General features: G+C 40.7%; 1 protein-coding gene across 1 annotated transcript in view; it reads left to right on the plus strand.

The window, feature by feature from the left end:
* LOC150047395 (uncharacterized) overlaps positions 1 to 8,815 on the plus strand; it is a 59,453-nt gene extending 50,638 nt beyond the window's left edge. Inside the window, exon 4 of the transcript XR_016539427.1 lies at positions 8,613 to 8,815. The gene's annotated coding sequence lies outside the window, so the exon portion shown is untranslated. The remainder of the gene's footprint in view (positions 1 to 8,612) is intronic.
* The last annotated feature ends 10,020 nt before the right edge of the window (positions 8,816 to 18,835 follow it).

Raw genomic sequence — 18,835 nt, forward strand, 5'->3', positions numbered from 1 at the left:
TATGCATCATTCTAGTTCCAAGATCAGGAAGCCAAGACAAAAGTCGGGTGCTGGGGAGTTCACACTTGTAAGGCTGAGATCTAAGAATCCAAGTGTGAAGCCATCATAGCCAATCAGTCACCAAAAAGCTGGAAGTGCAGCTATGGCTCAAGTAGTAGAGCACCAGCCTTGAACAACAACAACAAAAAAAAAACTAAAGGAAAGTATGAAGCCTTAAGTTCAAGTCCTACAAATGTCATGAGAGAAGGGGAAAAGGAGAGGGAAAGGAAGAGAGAGGGAGGAAGGGAGGGAGATTAACCAGTTTTGTACTGGCAATTTGAGGATTCTTTAACAAAAATCTTACCTTCTGTGTTTGGGTACTGTATACATGGTTTTTGGATGCAATAGAATATAATTCCTTGAAGGTCTAAAAGGCAGGTACAGCATTCAAGAAACTTTCCATCTATGTTGCCCTTTGAGCCATTAGCTTTCTTTTCTATGAACTCATACTGTTGGTAGCTTTTTCTAAGCTTGGTCTATAACATTCCCTGAATGCTTTTATATTTTTATATTTTATGACATAGGTTCATATCCCTAAAATGATGGATAAGTATATTTAAAGAATTAATATTGTAATATCCCTTTCCAACTTGCTTTCTTCTCCTGCTTTGTTGTTGTTGTTTTTTAAGATCGATGTACATTGCGGTATATCTGCATAGATCCGAATCCCAGCTGCTGTGGATTCCGTAGTTGTGACCCTGCCCTCACACTCAATTCCAGCCAAGATGGAATTGAGGTGTTGTAAAAGAATAAATGGCAGATGGAACAACGTGTGCAGGGACGCTGCCCGGGACGGAATGTACTGTTTACAGACGTGGGAAAGCCTCCGTTTACAGGATCAGTCAACACTCGGGAGGATCCTCAGTCTGAGATGAGTGCATGAGTCTCCTAGGTGCAGAGATGAGTGCATGAGTCTCTTAGGTGCAGAGATAAGTGCATGAGTCTCTTAGGTGCAGAGATAAGTGCATGAGTCTCTTAGGTGCAGAGATGAGTGCATGAGTCTCTTAGGTATGTCTTCACACCTGCTATCAACCAAGGATAGGCCTGCCTTCCAGTGTTGCTTTCATCCTGGGAAAAAGGGCATTGTGTGGGCCCAGTAGCATGAGCTTTCCCATTCTGTGCTTTGTGTTTATACTTTCACTGTTTAAAATACGCCCCATTATAACACTGAAGGGTATCTAATGTCTATAAGCTTTAAGTACAAGATACATCTATATAGATATTATATGTGCATATGCATATATGTACATATATATCAAACAAGGTGCCCTGAAGTAGAAGGACACATAAGACAACGTTATATACTGATAACTGAACAAAATGTGGGCAGAGAGTCAGAGGACCTAACCCTGTACCTTCTCAGGAAAGACGTCTCAGCCCTCACTAATTCAGTGTTCATGGCAACGTTACAGACCATATTTACTACAAATAATAACATCCATGACATGGCCCTCATGCCGTTCTTGGACATTATATTGTATGGCTATTGCATATATTCTTTATCCTTTGTCCCTATTTAGGCTACTTTTAACTTTTAATTAGAAAAATGCTATGACCTTATAATGGTTTATCAGGTATCTAGATAGGACTGAACTATTAAGGTGTTTGCACATTTCTATAAGATTAGTTGATGTTGTATGGCTTTCTAGAATAGTTCTACTGATTATAAAAGTGCTATAACATTGTAATATTAACAAATTCTATCAGGGTATGTAGACAGGACTTGAGTATTAATTATGGTGTTTGTACATTTTTATAAGATTAGTTATTGTTACCTTGCTTTCAGGACACTTCTATTAAAATATTATAAAAATGTTATAGTATTATGACATTAATATATTCTATCAGTATATATAGATACATAGGACTGAAATATTAGTGAAGATGTCTACATCTTTCTTTAAGATTAGTTGTTGTCATATTGCTTTCAAAAATAGTTCCACAAATTGGCACTTCAGCAGTAGGATGGGAGACTGCTAATTTCTTTATAAAGGGTCAGGCTCAAGTGTTCATCAGGATTATAGATCAGAATTGACATTTCTTTCATTGGATGCAGACCATAGTTGTCTTGTTTTCTGGTGGGAATGGGGAGATTTTCATATAGTCCAGGTGAATTTATGAATTTGGTATTCAGAATTGTGTTTTAAAGATTAATGACATAAAAATGGGTCACATGAAGCACTGTAATACCAAATAATTCAATATCAAATGTTATGTACCAAGTATGCCTTTTGATGACTATGTAGATACTAAAAAGGGGGCAAAGGAAAAGGCCAGAAAATAAAGAATGCAGTCAGACATGGGTTAGTACATTATGGTGCATGGGCCAAATCCAGTCTGACAAGTGTTGTGTTTTTGTAAGTAGATGTAGCTGGAACACAGCCATGGTCATTTGTTTCTATATTGTCTGTGGCTGCTTTTGCATCAGTGACAGGGCTGAATAGTTACAGAAAAGATCATACATAGAGTCTACTTGTTTACTGACTCCTCATAGAAAAAAAAAGTTCATCAACTCCTAATCGAGTTGCCATAGGTAATATGAACACCTAGGTTATCATTTCTATCCTGTTTCATTAACTATTATCATTGCAGATGGTAAAACTCTGAGTTTATATGGCCAAGTTTTTTTGTTTTGTATTCCATTGACTATTTTTCCACTGTAAAACTTATATAATGATGCAAGGTGCAAATCACTTACTAGCTGAGTAGACAGATGAGTTTATTATTTTTACTTGTCTATCATATTATTCCTTGTTAAGTATCGTTTTTTCTTATAGTTTTCCTAGCAGAACTGCGCTACTCCTGTAATTAATGACTCACACTGGTCTCCTGTGTAGAAGCCATGAGTCACTTTTAGTGAGGTGTTTCTCAGGAAAGTCTTCGACTAAGAGCAGGCTAAAACAGAAATAATAAGAGATGTGTGGTTAGGGAAAGTACATTTTCAAAACGTATGGTATTTTGATGACTATACTTTCTTCTCCATTATTTTTGTCTTGTCCAAGTTAATGTCCTAACTATATTTCTCTATAGATATTTTATGTTCTCTTAAGTGATCTTCTATTCTTTGTTTACGAATATTCTTACATTCTTTATAAAAGTAGGTATGTGTATGTTTGCTAGTGCCCGTCCTAGGACTTGAACTCAGGACCTGAAAGCTGTCCATGAGCTTTTTCGTTCAAGGCTTGTGTTCTACCACTGGAGCCACAACTCTATCCCCAGCTTTTTGGTGGTTAATCCGAGACTTTCCTGACCAGGCTGGCTTTAAACTGTGATCTGCAGATCCCAGCCTCTGAGTAGCTAAGATAGCAGGCATGAGCCTTCAGCACCAATTCTTTATCCAAAAAAATTGGCTCCTCTTTTGTAGTATTTTATGATATTTTCCAGTCATTTAATAGAGATACTTGGAGAACTATACTACTTATTCTTTCATTTGGTGGTTGGTGTTCTTTTAGGTTGTTCATGGTCTTGCCAGATTATAGTATACTAATCTTTCCAGTTCCTTTCCACTTGCTTATTTAAGAGCTATGAAAAATGGAGAAAACAGCATTTCATTTGTTATATTGTTTTTTTTTCTTTTCAAGAAAGGCACATTAAAACAGCATATATTCTTTTTTTTTTTTTTTGCCAGTCCTGGGCTTGAGCTCAGGGCCTGAGCCCTGTCCTTGGACTTTCTCAAGGTTAGAGCTCTGCCACTTGAGCCTCAGCACCACTTCCGGCTTTTTTCTATGTATGTGGTACCGAGGAATCGAACCCGGGTCTTCATGCATGCTAGGCAAGCACTTTAACCACAAGGCCAAACTCCCAGCCCACAGCATATATTCTTTATAAAGGAAATCAAGTACCATAGAAACATGGATAATACTAGATCAGAAAGAAAGGCAATAGTAATTATTATCATGACTTAACAAATTCCAAGGAAAGGCATGATTTAGCTAAACAATAAAAGGAATATAGTTGAACCTCTACTACACACAACTGCCCATCAAGCACTAGAGCTAATGTCACAAATGAAATGACCCTTCTTGCGGAATAAGATAGAACCTCTTGTCCTAGCACCCCCAGGAGGAATATTGAGATTCATTTTCCTGAACAGAAAACTCGGGCTCAGAGCCAGTCTACTTTCCGGGTTGAAGTAGGTCATGCAGTCCATCTCTAGGTCTACCAAAGGAGTCAAATTCTTGGAAACGTCATGAAACTCCAAATTCAGAACATCGGGGCAGAAAAAGACAGGCAATGGGCAGGAGAAAGGAAAGTAACCATAACTTCCCCCATCCCATGCTTGGAAAAACCTAAGTTTCCACTTAATGAGTATCAGAGGTGGAAGATTTTTAAAGAAAAGGGCAAAGATTAGCCTTTGGAGTTCTTTCCATCAGAAGAACCTATGAAGTTTACCCTTGTCTTTCTTCTACAGCATCACCGAACTATTTTGAAATGTTCCATTACCTGAAAAATCCAAAGTTTATCACAGTATAAGCTGTCTGTCATGATCATTCTCGCTCCAACCCAGACTGCCAACCTCAGCTCTCCATTCCCACCATTTCCCTTTGGCTCTGTTGTCCTGAGCTTTTACTTCCCCAGCTCAGCTTCCGGAGATGCTTTCTCTAAACCTCACTTCCACCTGCCAAAGGCAGGATTACTGCTGTGCCTTGTGTATGGTGTATATTCTCAAATAACTTGGTATACATTATACATTCCTTACTAAACACCTGTAATTTTTCCCTACCATTGATCACAGCTCATAGGTTTATGTTCTGTAATTATGTGATTAACATTGGTTTTCCCCTCTAGACTAGGGATACCCCACCCCACCCTGGAGAACAGAAGCCAGGTCTGATTTATGCTCCTGTGTATCCTTAGCAACTCACAGCTAGCTGGTAAGTGGTCGGTAACTACATGCTGCTATTGGATGTTTTTAGAAACCTAACACCCCTATGGCATAATGGTTAAGGATATGGCCTCTGGAATCCAAAGGCCACAACCCACATCCTGATAATAAGCAGGTACATTATCTGGAGTTGCTGTACAAGCTCCTTAAATTCCCCTCATCTGTGATCTCTTGTCTATAACCATCCCTATTTCATAGGGCTGTTTTGAATTGACAATAAATATATATATAGTGTTTATTATATCTACTATATAGTGAGCATTCTATAGTTAGCTATTACTATAAGAATGTTTATGGTTATTGGCAGAAGTCCACATTTGTGTCCTTGATCCACTAGCTATCTTCCTATTTGTGAGATCAAGCTTCGCCCAAAGCCCAGCAAATTATACTAATTTAGTAAAACTTGTTACACTACTATCAAATTCAAAGAATTCCATTTAAGATAAAAAAAAACATCATCAGGATAGTGAGATCATCTTTACATGTCAGCCCTTTATTCTTTTTAATTAATTATTGACATTAATAGCTCTGCTTCTGTCATTTAGTATGTGCCCAGTCACAGGCTGCGAGGGTACATGAAGGAGCTCATTGATTTTCATAACAACTCGCATGGGTTTGGTATCTAATGAGACAGGCAAAGCAGATGCGGACTTCCCCCAAACCATGGAACTAGCAACAGGGAGCAAGGGCATTCAAAGCTAGTTTCTTCCCTGTAAACAAGTACATCGTCAATGAAAGCTTTCTTATGACAACAGGAATGCCTTCTCATCTTTTGGGAATGTGCATTGTACAAAATCAGCGAAGAAGTGTTGACTCACTGCTTCCTTACCTGGAACACCGCCCTCTGGAGAACTCCTGACTCTGGGCCTACCCTGTCTGGTGTGCTCTGTGGGCAGGCATTCATTAGTTTCAGAGTCGTGGAAAAGGACTACAAGCCATTCCATCCGTTCTCCTGTTTATAGTTAAACCTACATACAAGAAAGTGTTGGCTATAAGTTAATGGTATGTTTACCACTTCTACCACTTGTCAGCCATCCTGCTCAGTACACAGTGTCACTCTCCTCCTCTGTGCCCAGAAGCTTCTCAGAAGCAGCAGCTCAGCTATGGCTAAGCATGGTGAGTGGTCGTGGTATTCAGAACCCTGAGCTTGCCTAGGTTGCTTTGGGAAGTCACTTCGTCTCGTGGAAAAACTTAATCTACTTTATTTTCCTCCCATATTTACACCAAGAAGAATGAGCTAATTTTAAGTACCTGAGTGACATTAACAAAAGATGTTTTCATGTTTGATTGGTACTGTGATGAACTCTTTTAATGAATGCTCAAGAAAGGGGAATGTAATTACTTTTTGGCCATATTATTTTGTTTCTATTAAAGGAAAAAGTGATTATGGCTTTATAACATATAATTTGTAAGTAGATGGATCGGATTCATCAGTTATACATTTAAGGCAGTGGAAGGGAGGCCAAGAATAACCAACAAAGTAATAAATAAATTCCTTTTTGTAAGAAAGATACATTAACTATTCATTAATGACCCCTGTAGGTCTGAGCCTTAAGGGTAGGAAAGATAATGATGAGAAAGACACACCGGGAAACCACTCACTCTGACAAGGACAAGATCTCGAGTCATGGTGACACATGCTTGTCATCTGAGCCACAGCAGGGGCACAGGTGGGAGGATTGTAGTTCTGGGTGGCCTAGGAATAAAGGGAGACCCTACCTACCTCAAAAATTAAAGAAGACATTTTATAATATTATTTTTGCCAGTCCTGGGCCTTGAACTCAGGGTCTAAGCACTGTCCTTGGGTTTTCTCAAGGCTAGAGCTCTACCATTTGAGCCACAGCACCACTTCCGGCTTTTTTTTTTAATGTATGTGGTACCGAGGAATCGAACCTGGGTCTTCGCGCATACTAGACAAGTACTCTACCACTAGGCCAATCTAGGCCCCATTTTATAATTTTAGAATAACAAAGCTCATACCTACTGCCTTGAGATTCCACCTCCATCTAAAGCCAGCCCACCTGCACCACAGCTGAGCTGCTTCTTCTGAGAAGCTTCAGGCACAAAGGAGGTCTGTCCTAGCAGCTGGGCACAGCAGGAAAACCACACAGCCAAGCTGAGTAGCACAAGGCTGGCCAACAGCCTCACACCACAGAAGGATCCTGCGTCTCTGCCCCCTCATCCTTCCTTTGTGCACAGCTCTGCTGTGCATGCGTTCCCCTTGGCCCCACTGTCTCCTCCTCCACACCTTCCTGCTCAGAGAATGACTTTGCTACTCTGACAACATCAGGCAAGAACCATGCACTGCCTCCAGCCCTTACAGTACCCACTGGGTTACCCGCCTTCCTCTATCTTCCTTCTAGTGGATGAGAGATCCAGTCTCCTCTGACCTCCCAGCATGCCATCCTCATGCCCCTCCTCCTTTTCCCTCATCCCCTTTCAAGCAACCTGATTATGTCATATTAACTTTGTTTTTTCATCTTAACATTTACTTTCAGAAACTTCAAGGAAAAACAATACTTTCTTCCTGACATGTGTTAACACACATTATTGTAGGGATTTATTTAATTTATCTATTGCTTCTCAGAGCTAGTCACTGAAGCAGAGAAATGAAATGGTGAAAGACTTAAATCTCTTCAGGCATGGTGTATTGCGCACTCATGGTGATAAATCCCTGACTGCTCGGTGAGGTTGTCTAGCTTCAGTGGTTTCCCTTTTACAAGCTTCCAGAAAATATTTTTGTTTTAAGATTTTATCTTCCTGCCTAATGCCAGCCTCGAAACTGGTGAGAATTTGAGGCCAAAGGAATAAGACGAGATGACACATTTAAATGATGAAAACTTACATGTCAGGTGCTGGTGCTTCATGCCTGTAATCCTAGCTGCTCAGCAAGCTGGGATCTGAAGATCATGGTTCGAAGCCAATGTGGGGCCAAAAGTCTATGGGACTCTAACCATCAAAAAGCTGAAAATGGAGCTGTGACTCAAGGCTCATCACCCTTGAGCAATAAATCTCAGGGATAGCCCCCAGTCCTGAGGTTAAGCCCCAGGAATGGCACCAAAAAGATGAAGGGCAAATAAAGAAGAATGAAACTCTTCTCTCTACACTCTTAAACTGCTTAAACAGTGGTTTGTTTTTTTCTTTTCTCCCGAAGTCAGGGAACTGCCTGAATAAGGCAATAAGGCACCTAAGCCTGTGTCTGTATTGATGGGTGTCTGGCACCTCTGCAGATACAGATTTACCTTGAGCAGTCCTGAGAACAGAGGGCACTCCAGAACCTCAAGTCTTCAGACAGAGAGCACGAGCCAGCAGATGCAGTACTCCTGCTTTCCTGCCTCCCTGGCCTTCAGGGATAAACCTCAGGCTCTAGAAATTCATCTTCTCTCCACTTGTCTACCATAGCTAATTCCTAACAGATTTCAGATTGGGTCTAAATGAAACTTCTAATATGAAAGTAAATTTTATTGGATAGCATGAGTATGGTTGGAGGCCAGAATGGCCAGTGAACTATTCAGTCATCTGAGAGGGAGGAAAGGAGGGGACACCTCTCAAATGATTTCTCAGGTGAGTCATGCATTCTTTCATTCCCCGTGCAAATATTGAATGGCCACGACTGTTTGCTAGGTGCTACTCTGAAAGGCTGGGCTGGGCTGTAGAAGTTAACGAAACAGACAAATTTTTCTCCTAGGATGATCTATTTTGCAAGGAGGAAGAGGGGAAGCAGGACAGATTTGGAGGCAGCAAAGTCGTCCCCTGTGAGTGATTGCTGCTTACTTGGACCACACAGTGAAGCTGTAGTTCATGGGATTTTCAAGACAAATTCTGTTTATTAAAAAAAAATCACAAGATTTCTGTCATTTCACATGTGAGTCATTTTTCAGACAAACTAAGTTAAACGGGTCTTAAGCTTTTAAAATTAATTTTATTATTATTGGTTTTAAATACAGAGTTGTCCTAAAATTTTAATTATGATTTTGTTTAGCATTGACCTATTTTAGTATTTAAAAATAGAATGAAATAAAGAAGAAAGGAAAAAAGGGAAGGAAGAAGAAAAGGAGGGAGGGAAGGAAGGAAGAAAGGAAGGAAGGAAGGAAGGAAGAAAGGAAAAGAAAGAAGAGGAGGAGCAAGAGGAGGAAGAGGAGGAGGAAGAGGAGAAGGAGGAGGAGGAGGAGGAGGGGGGAGGGGGAGGAGGAGGAGGAGGAGGAGGAAGAGGAGGAGGAGAATACGAAGCCTGCCCTGGTACCCTGCATGTACCAAATGTTCTCCAGTGCATGTCAATAATTTCCCCCCAAAAAAGTAATCTGCCAAAAGAAAAGACATTGAATCTCTTTTCTAGTGATTTCTGATTTCTCCCCTGGCACTGGGCAGTGGGCATGAAGGAAGGGACACAGATTGGCCTTGCCCTCCTGCCCAGGAGTGGGAGAGGTGGATGATGAGGATGATGAGAAAGCTCAGGGAAAACTTATCACCTTGGTTCCTCCCCACTGTCTCATTTGACCCTGGAAGGTAGTTTCCTGTCCTGCTCTACAGATAACCCCCTAAGGACCTGGTGACTCCATGGATTTCTAAGTAAAGGTTACCTGGGAGCTTCTGGGGGTAATAAATAATCCCTGCCTCCTGGAGCTGGCCTATGAACCAAGTGGGCGAGTTTATTTATGAGGGACTCTTGGAACTTTACTTGGCACAGCATCCGTGCTCATTTGTAATAGCAGTAGCACCAAAATCAAGGAGAATGGCTTCTAATTTTATTCTCTCTAAGGAAGGACATTTCTTTTGGTTTCTGTTCCAGTAAGCAGCTTAAATTCTAAAGTAAACCAAATTGCTCTGATTAGACCTATGCCTGCAAAGACATGCTTGGAATGTCCTTCTTTTATAAATTCCTGGAATTGCAAGTGTCTTAGTTGTAGTTGTAAATCACACAGCATGCACCTAGAGCCCCGCCTCCCACAGCCAATGGCAGAATCTTATGAGCAAAGTCGGTTTTTCATAGGAGACTTACAGGATTTGTAGCGTTGGCCTTTATCTTCACAAGTTCCGGAAAGACTTAAGAGAGAGAAGTAAAGAAGCAACGTGTGATGGGCTTTTCACACTGTTAAAGAAAGGAATATGGGTTATATACATTTTCTTTCCTATCTCCATGCAGGGATCAGGAGAGTGTTCTGAAATTGCAGAGAATGTAAATGTTAGATAGTCTAAAAGTAAATATGACTGGTTTCCATTTGAGACCCACAATGCCATGTTCCACAGACAGGAGAGAACTAAAAGACTATGGTTTGTTCATTTATTGTGTCACTTACATGTCTATTACACCATACTTGCTACACAAGAGAGGATTACAAGGCGGGCGTGGGGCATGCTGGTACATACTTGTAGCTTCAGATATGCAGGCGCCCGTGGTAGAAGAATTCCTCAAACCTAGGACTTTGAGGCCAGTTCAGGCAACATAGCAAGCCCCTGTCAAAGGAAAATAAAGATGGAATAGTAACAGTAAACAGCTGTGCCATAATAATGTATATTTCCACACACTTGTCTAAACTGACTTCCTTTCTTCCCTGATTCCTGGCCTGTGTCAGTCAGGGTTCCATTACTGTAACAAAATACCTGAGATAATCAACTTCAAAGAGGAGAGATGTTTCCTTTGGCTCATTTGGAGAGCTCAATCTCTGGTCGTTGCTTTGCAGACTTTAGTGGGGGCAGAATGTCTTGGTGTTCACTTACGGTGGCTGGAAGCAAAGAAAGAGAGGACATACATCCATTGGCATCCTAAAGCCAAACCATAGACAACCCCTCCCCTCCCCTCCCACACTGCTCTTCAAATCTTCCTTCTTCTTCCCTCACTCTGGAAAATACACACGGCTGCCACTATTCATGTAATGTGATTATCCTAAAGAAGGTTAGAAGAAGAGGACTGCGTCAGAATCCCAGAGATGTATGGCTTGAAATTTCCTCTCTGATAGCTCCCCTTCCCTAACTCCTTTGCTATGGAGTTATCTTGTATTTATCTTGTATTATCCTGTATCTATCTTGATATCTTTCTAGTGTATTAGCTATGTATTAGATAAGCAATAGATTAGAATAAATGATTTATCTTTAATAACTGGGGGCCAGTACTGAGGTTAGAAAAAAAAGAAAAGGCCTCGTTCTCACTCAATTGGCATTCTACTACTTGAGCCATGCCTCTAGCCCAGCTCTTTGGCTGGCTTTTTGAAGATGGAACAAATTTGTTCTGCCCAGGCTGGCTTCAGTCCTCCTGATGGTGTTGAGTTGGTACTTAGGTTGGCAACTTTCCTTTACCTCCCTGACACAAATGACATCACTAGCTCTGACCTGAAGTCCCACATGTAGAAATGTAGCTGCCTGTATCTCCTACGGGGACCAGCATGGCTTACGTAGATCAGCCAAATATTTAATTCCACTCTAAGGTGTTATTGTTTTTGTATGTGTATGTGTCAGCCTTAGAGCTTGAACTTAGGGCATATGTGCTGTCTCTGAGCTTTTTGTTTTTTTTTTTTTTGCTCAGGCTAGCATACTGCATTTGAGCCACAGGTTCCACTTCCAGCTTTCTGATGGTTAATTAGGGATAAGAGTCTCACAAACTTTCCTGCCCAGGCTGGCTTTGAATCATGATCCTCAGATCTGAGCTTCCTGAGTAGCTAGAATTCAGACTAATTCTTACACAAAGGGGATGAGGGTTATCTTTTCTTTTTTTCTGGATTGAAACACATTATCCTTACTAATAGGAGTATGCTGAACTCACAGTTAAAGTACAAGACACACTTTGGGAATATCTTTTCATCTAATGACCTGTCAGAGGAAAATGTTCTCTACAAGCTTACGTAGAAGTCACAGTTGTTGCTAGAATCAGATCCTACAAAGTAATTTTGATGTTGCCTGTTAATACCCAAAAGCAAACTTCTGTGATATGTTTAAAGATAAAGACAAGCAATTTTCTTAGAAGATGTGAAATGGAACCTGAGCATGAAACTCTTTAATCACCACAAAGCTAGAAGTGGAGCTGTGGCTCAAGTGGTACATTGCTAGCCTTGAGAAAAAGAAACAACAACAACAAAAACCCCATTCAAAACAGCTCCCAGGCTCTGAGTTCAAGCCCCAGTACCAACATGTACTTTAATAAACAAACTGCAGTTGACAGCTCCTATGGTAGGAAAGGGACTATGTAAAAAAGGTTTCTGGAGCCAGGCATAGTAACACATGTGTCCGACCTCAGCATTCAAGAGTTAGAAGCAGGAAAATCTTGAGTGGAATGGATAGTCAAGACTGTATAAGGAGAAATGACAGCAATGACAGAAAGAATGGAAGGCAGAAAAGGACAGAGAAAGGGATATCGGGAGGGCGGGAAGGAGGGAGGGAGGGAAATGTTATGAAAGTAATTTGTAGTTTGGCAAGTTTACTAAACATCATTGAGTTCTGCACAGCTGAAGGGTAAGACTTGTATAAACCATAACTGAAACACTTTCTGAAATAGATAAGTAGAGGCCTTGGTAGGGCTGGGGTAAGGCTCAGTGGTAGAATACAAGGCGATGTCAAGGCCCTGGTACAAGCCGGAGCACCAAAACCAAACCAAGACCAAGAACACTGAATGTGGTTTAGCAGGAAATCCACTTGCTTGCACATTACTAAATGCAACCATTGTTAGGAGTTGTGCCTGTTGTATTTTCATAGAATTTATTCTCTTTTCCTTCATACTTCTGTTCTAAGAGAGCAGCACTCAGTTGTAAAACTAAAGGGCAAGTCCTTCTGCAAGGTGATGGAGGAGGAGATGGAGGAGAAGGAAGCACTTCGTTTGTTCACCCTGGAAGGATTTTGACTGTAGCTTCCTGGACCCTAATCTAAACTTACTGAAGTGTTCAGTGCTCTAAGGAGACAGGAAAAAAAAAAACCATAATGAGACACACACACACACACACACACACACACACACACACACACACACACACTCATACTCACTCACACACTCACATACTCCCTCTCTTTCTCCTAGGCCTATTAGTGACAAGCAGAAGATTTAGCTGATAAGCCACTGGCATTAAGGTCAACTTGGAGACCCTAGCAAAAGTGTCCCTAGGTCTGATGTCAACACAAGCTCAAGGTCTTTGTTCAAGGTCAGATGCCTGGAGGACAATTAATGCAAGTTTTGTGCTTGGCTCTTAAATGAAAGGATTATGTGATAAAGAATGATTAACATGCTTACGTTTTCTTTTTTTGTTGTTGTTTTTGTTTTATTTTGTTTTTTGCCAGTCTTGGGCTTGGGCTCAGGGCCTGAGCACTGTCCTTGGTCTTTATCAAGGCTAGAGCTCTACCAGTTGAGCCTCAGCACCACTTCAGGCTTTTTTTGCTATGTATGTGGTACTGAGGAATCAAACCCGGGTCTTCATGCATGCTAGGCAAGCAGTCTACCACTAGGCCAAACTCCCGGCCGCTTACGTTTTCTGTACTGGGAATAAATAAACAGCCCCCTCGAAGCCAGTTGTTACTGAGGATTTCTGTAGTGAGGATTGAACCCAGGGCTTTGTGAAGACCAGACACAGGCTAGCTCTGAGCTTCATCCTTAGCCATCAGTGATCATTATTTACCTAAAGAAATATGCTGCCGCACATACTTGCAGAAAATAGTCTCACTTATTGTGGTCAATGTGCTTTTTATTTGATAGCTAAGAGGGAGGTGATGCTAAATCACCCTTTTCAGTGTGTGCCCCAAACAAATCTTTCCCTGAAAAAGTATGTTCTAGCTGGGTGCTGGTGGCTCTCCCCTGTAATCCTAGATACTCAAGAAAAGAACTGAAGGTTGCGGTTCAAAGCCTAGGCACAAAAGTCTGTGAGACTTGTATCTCCAATTAACCACCAGAAAACCAAAAGTGGTGCTGTGGTTCAAAAGTAGGAGAGCATTAGCCTTGAGCTGAAGAGCTCATGGACAGTGCCCAGGCCGAGTTCAAGTCCCATGACCAGAAAAAAAAAAAAGTATGTTCTAGTCTAAATATACTTTATGACCTACTTATTTCTTTTTCTCAAATACATATGAGCTACTTAGGAAATACAATATTTGGGGGCTGGGAGTTTGGCCTAGTGGTAGAGTGTTTTCCTAGCGTTCATGAAGCCCTGGGTTCGATTCTTTGGTTACTACATAAACAGAAAAATCCAGAAGTTGTGCTGTGGCTCAGTGTTAGCCTTGAGCAAAAAGAAGCTCAGGAGCAGTGCCCAGCCCCTGAGTTCAGGCCCCAGGACTGGTAAAACAAAAACAACCCCCCCCAAAAAAATATTTTATTTATTATTATCTTGTACTTGTTTTTGGAGTATAGAGTTCTATTTTGTTGTTGTCATTCTTTTTCTTTTTATTAAGTGTACAAAGGAATTGCCATTTAACAAGGCAGTTTATGAGTACAGCATGTCTTGGTCAGGATCATCCCTTCAACACACTCTCTCCCCGCCATCCCTATCCCTTTCCTCACTCATCTTCATTTTGTAAGATATATCTTAGACTCCTGACTGCATTCTCCATTATGTTCTTTTTAGAAATTTTGGAAATATTACCAATAGGATTGAAGTTTCCAGTGACTTTCGGTCCTCTCTCCTCTTCCCCAGGGCAGCTACAATGGTAGGTTTAGCTGTACATCCTTTCGGTTTCTGCGTATTTACACTGAACGCATTTCATTCTTTCTCTCTTTATTTCACGACACAGGATATATTGTAGTGCCTCACCGTTTCTTTTATTTGTGTGTGTGTGTGTGCTGGTAGTAGAGTGTGAACTCAGGGCCTCCACCTCTGTTAGCTTTTCCACTCCGAGGCATTCTACCACTGGCCCATGCCTGTAATCCTAACTACTCAGTAGGCTGGGATCTGAGGATCGTGGTTCGAAGCCAGGCCAGAAGGAAAGTCCATGAAGCTCTTAGTTAGAATAAACTATTCAGAAAAAGCTGGAAATGGCAATGTGACTCAAGTGGTAGGAGTGCTAGCCTGGAGCACAAAGAGGCTCATGGACAGTTCCTAAGCCCTGAGTTCAAGTCCCAGGATTGGCAAAAAAAAAAAAAAGACATTCCTAGTGACCTTGCTTCCCTTCACTAACATACACATATTAAAATCCCACCATTTTCCATCATCCTTTGGGAGACATTCAAGAGTCAATCTATCTTTAGCATGATGCTTGACTTTCTTTCATACCCACAGCCATCCCATAACCTACATATTCTAGTACAGTGTATGTTCCACATATTCTCTTCAAGATCAAATTATATTTCTGATTTTATCTTGCTATTTGCTCCAAAAATTGCCATAAATTAGGGCCGGGAGTTTGGCCTATGGTTGAACACTTGCCAAGCATGCACAAAGACCCAGGTTGCATTCCTCCATACCATATACTTAGAAAAAACCATTATGACTCTATAGACATAATGTTTTATTACATTGATTAATATGCATCTATGGCATACAAACCCTCAGATTTTATGTTCTAAAATCTAAGTGCCAGTGATTGTATATAGAGATTCCCTTCTTGAATACTTGTTAAACAGGTCATTTGAAATATGATGTAAAAATTTATGTTAATAAATTCTTCAATAGAAAGAAAAAAAGAAAAGCCAGAAGTGGTGCTGTGACTCAAGTGGTAGAACTCTAGCCTTGAGAAAGCCCTAAGGACAGTGCTTAGGTCCTGAGTTCAAGCCCCAAGACTGGCAAATACATACATACACACACACACACACACACACACACACACACACACACACACACATATAGATAGACAGATATAGATAGTAGATATAGATATATGTATATATATATATCCATAACCTTTTCCTGGCTTTACCATTATTTTATCAGGTAGACCCATTTTTTTTAAAAAAAATGTTATTCATTTCATAAGTATTATTGAATCAGATGAGGTTATCCAGCATGCTTGCACTTAATTGACAGGCTGAGAGAAATATAGGCCTTCTGATTACTTTGCATTTTTTCCCACCAATCTTCTACTCAGGTTACTTTAACTTGTTGTGTGTTTATATATCTTTCCCCACCATGATCGTGAGTTTCTGAAGGAGAGGGCCTGTATATTATGATTTCTTTGACTCCAGAACTGTGGCTATAGGCATTCCAATAGTAGAATTTCACTTGCCTTCAAAATTAATCTCCTCCACTCAAATTATTCTCACATCTGTCTAGCTCCTAGAGACAGTAAAAATGCCAGTAATAGAAATCTATGTGTCTGCGGTTTCTCTTGTAGTTGTTGGAAAGTTCTAACCCAGGGAAATCTTGTGTTCTCGGATCCTTTGATAACAGAGAGCTGGATGCTGGTGACTCCCACCTATAATCCTAGCTAGTCAGGAAGCTGAGAGCTGGTGATGTGTTAAAAAAAATGGGGGAGAAAAATCCATGAAACTTTTATCTTCAACTAACCAGGAAAACAATCCAGAAGTGGAATATGCCTCAAGTGGTAGACCACCAGCCTTCAGTGGGAAAAGCCATACAAGAGGACAGAGCCTTGACTTCAAGCCCCACTACAGACCTTCCCACCAAAGAGAGAGAGAGAGAGAGAGAGAGAGAGAGAGAGAGAGAGAGAGAGAGAGAGAGAGAGAGAGAGAGAGAGATTAAGCAACTTTGCTTTATCCCATTGTATTTTCACCCATAACCTGCTGTTTATTAAATGGGACAAATATGTAGTTTAAAAGGAACATTATACCTCTTTATAACTCTGCTTTTGATGTGGCAAAAAGTTCGTGACGTTTCCCAGGCAAAGGCCACTTCATGGTATACTAAAGCATTCCAGCCTTGCACTTCCTACAAATTATGATCCTGACAGCTTCATAATAAATTAATAGTCAGCATTAACTGTGCCCTTTCCCTTCAAGTTATCTAATCTGTTAGCTCCTGCTATTGGCCGTGGCTCTTTTCACTTCTGAAGTCCAACCATTACCACTCTGTGTTCGTACTTCATCCTCTAATTACTTCCTGAGCTTGTGTTTGTTTCCTACTGTGTTTCACTATCCGTTGCTAAGAGCAAGGTTTTTGAGATTTTTTTTTGCACTGTGTATGGAAGCTGACATGAAATTAGGATTCATAGCTACAAGACTCAGAAGTCTATCCTGTAGAATACAATCTGAAAAGTCGTGAGGTGGCCTGGTTGTTGTTCTAACTGAGCAGAATTGCAGTCACTCTTGTGAGGGAATCTGCCTGGTATAAAGAAGGCTGTGAGCTCAAGCCATCATTTTCTGAGTTATTCTCACCATCGGACCTACGTAACCAAGATTTAAAAGGGTCCATGAACTAAATGGGAAAATAATGCTCACTGTATCTGCTCCAATGACAAGGCTATGACAAGCTCTTCAATAATATGAAACAACTCTTTCTGAAAGTATTCTCTATCATTTAACTTCAAGTGCTGTTTAAAATGAAGGCCTCTGATATTTCAGTCAGTACTTTGATTGCTGAAAAATATTCTTCTACCCATGTGCCAGAATCAACCCTTGACACAATTACTCTAATGACTCAAACTTTGACATTTCTCTGGGCTCTAATCTTCAGTTTTATTAATAGTTTTTCTAATGCATGATTATCAAAGAGAAGGTAAGCAGCAACAAATCTATTCTTATACCTTCTGATTTTTTCTGTCATACATTACTAGAGAATAACCAATTGTGTATTCTAGTTAGAAGGTCAAGGTCAAAGTCAAACACCTCTGGGAAGGGCAGTACTTGAACTTTAACTCAAGGCCTGGGTACTGTCCCTTCGCTTTTCCTGTGCAAGGCTAGAGCTCGCTCTGCCACCACACCTCTACTTTCAGCTTCTTGGTATTTAATTAGAGACAAGAGTCTCGTAGACTTTCCTGCCTAGGCTGTCTTTGAACCACAATCTTCAGATCTCAGTCTCCTAGCTAGCTTGGATTACAGGCATGAGCTACCAATGCCTGGCTGAGATTTTTCTAACATATTCTTCCTTGATAATTTTTTAAAGAATTGTTTCATTATAAATTCTAAACATTGCTTATACATGAACAGATCTGAGGGAGGATATAAACACACACATACACGTGCAAAATATATAACCGTGGTCTAATTTCAAACCAGCTACAGACTGATACTTTAAGGGTTGATACCATGGCTTTTCTTTTCTTTTTTTTTTCTCCTCAATATGATCTATTCTTAGTAATGCAAATAACCACCACTTCCTCTTATTTTTTAAATGCTATTTCTGCTTATTTTTGTTGGGATGATTTATAGCAAAGCATCCTACATTAGTTTAATAAGTAAATCAATGTGACCAACCAGTACATTGAGATTCAGAGATTTTATGTGTCTGCTCAATAATTCATGTCTTAGAAGTAAGAATGCTGATGCTGTATGGACAGGCTCAGCCAATCAATTACCATATCACGCTGAACAGTTTTGACATGTCTCTACGGAAGCTAGACTGCTTTTGCGTCTCTGTCAGGAAATATCTTTTCTCAGGGTGACAGGTCACTGGGATAATTTGAGGCAGCTGATCTCAGGTGTAGCGGCAGCTGTTGTGTGGGACATGACTTATTTTGTGAGAACAGAAACAGTATTATCTGGACTCCCAGTGGAGGTGTGGAGAAAGCCAGGCCCAGGGAATCTCATTCCAGGAAAATGTGCTCAGAGCACTTATTTATTGGCAATGACCACTCTGTGAGATTCCATCTGGCAAAACTGTGGAGTTTTCCCTATCCTCTGAGGAGCTGGGGAGTGATTATGTAAGTCATCTCAAAGAATTTATTTTTAAACACCCTTTTTTATGCCCAAGCTGCAGTTCCTCAAGAAATCAACGTGTGTGTGTGTGTGTGTGTGTGTGTGTGTGTGCGCACGCGTGTGTACTGGGACTTGAAACTCAGAGCCTCAAGTTCTCAACTGGCTTTTCTCACTCATGCCTGGCACTCTACCACTTGAGC

The sequence above is a fragment of the Megascapheus bottae genome, chromosome 23 (genome assembly GCF_031878675.1).
Source record: "Megascapheus bottae isolate mThoBot1 chromosome 23, mThoBot2.hap1, whole genome shotgun sequence".
Classification (NCBI taxonomy): domain Eukaryota; kingdom Metazoa; phylum Chordata; class Mammalia; order Rodentia; family Geomyidae; genus Megascapheus; species Megascapheus bottae.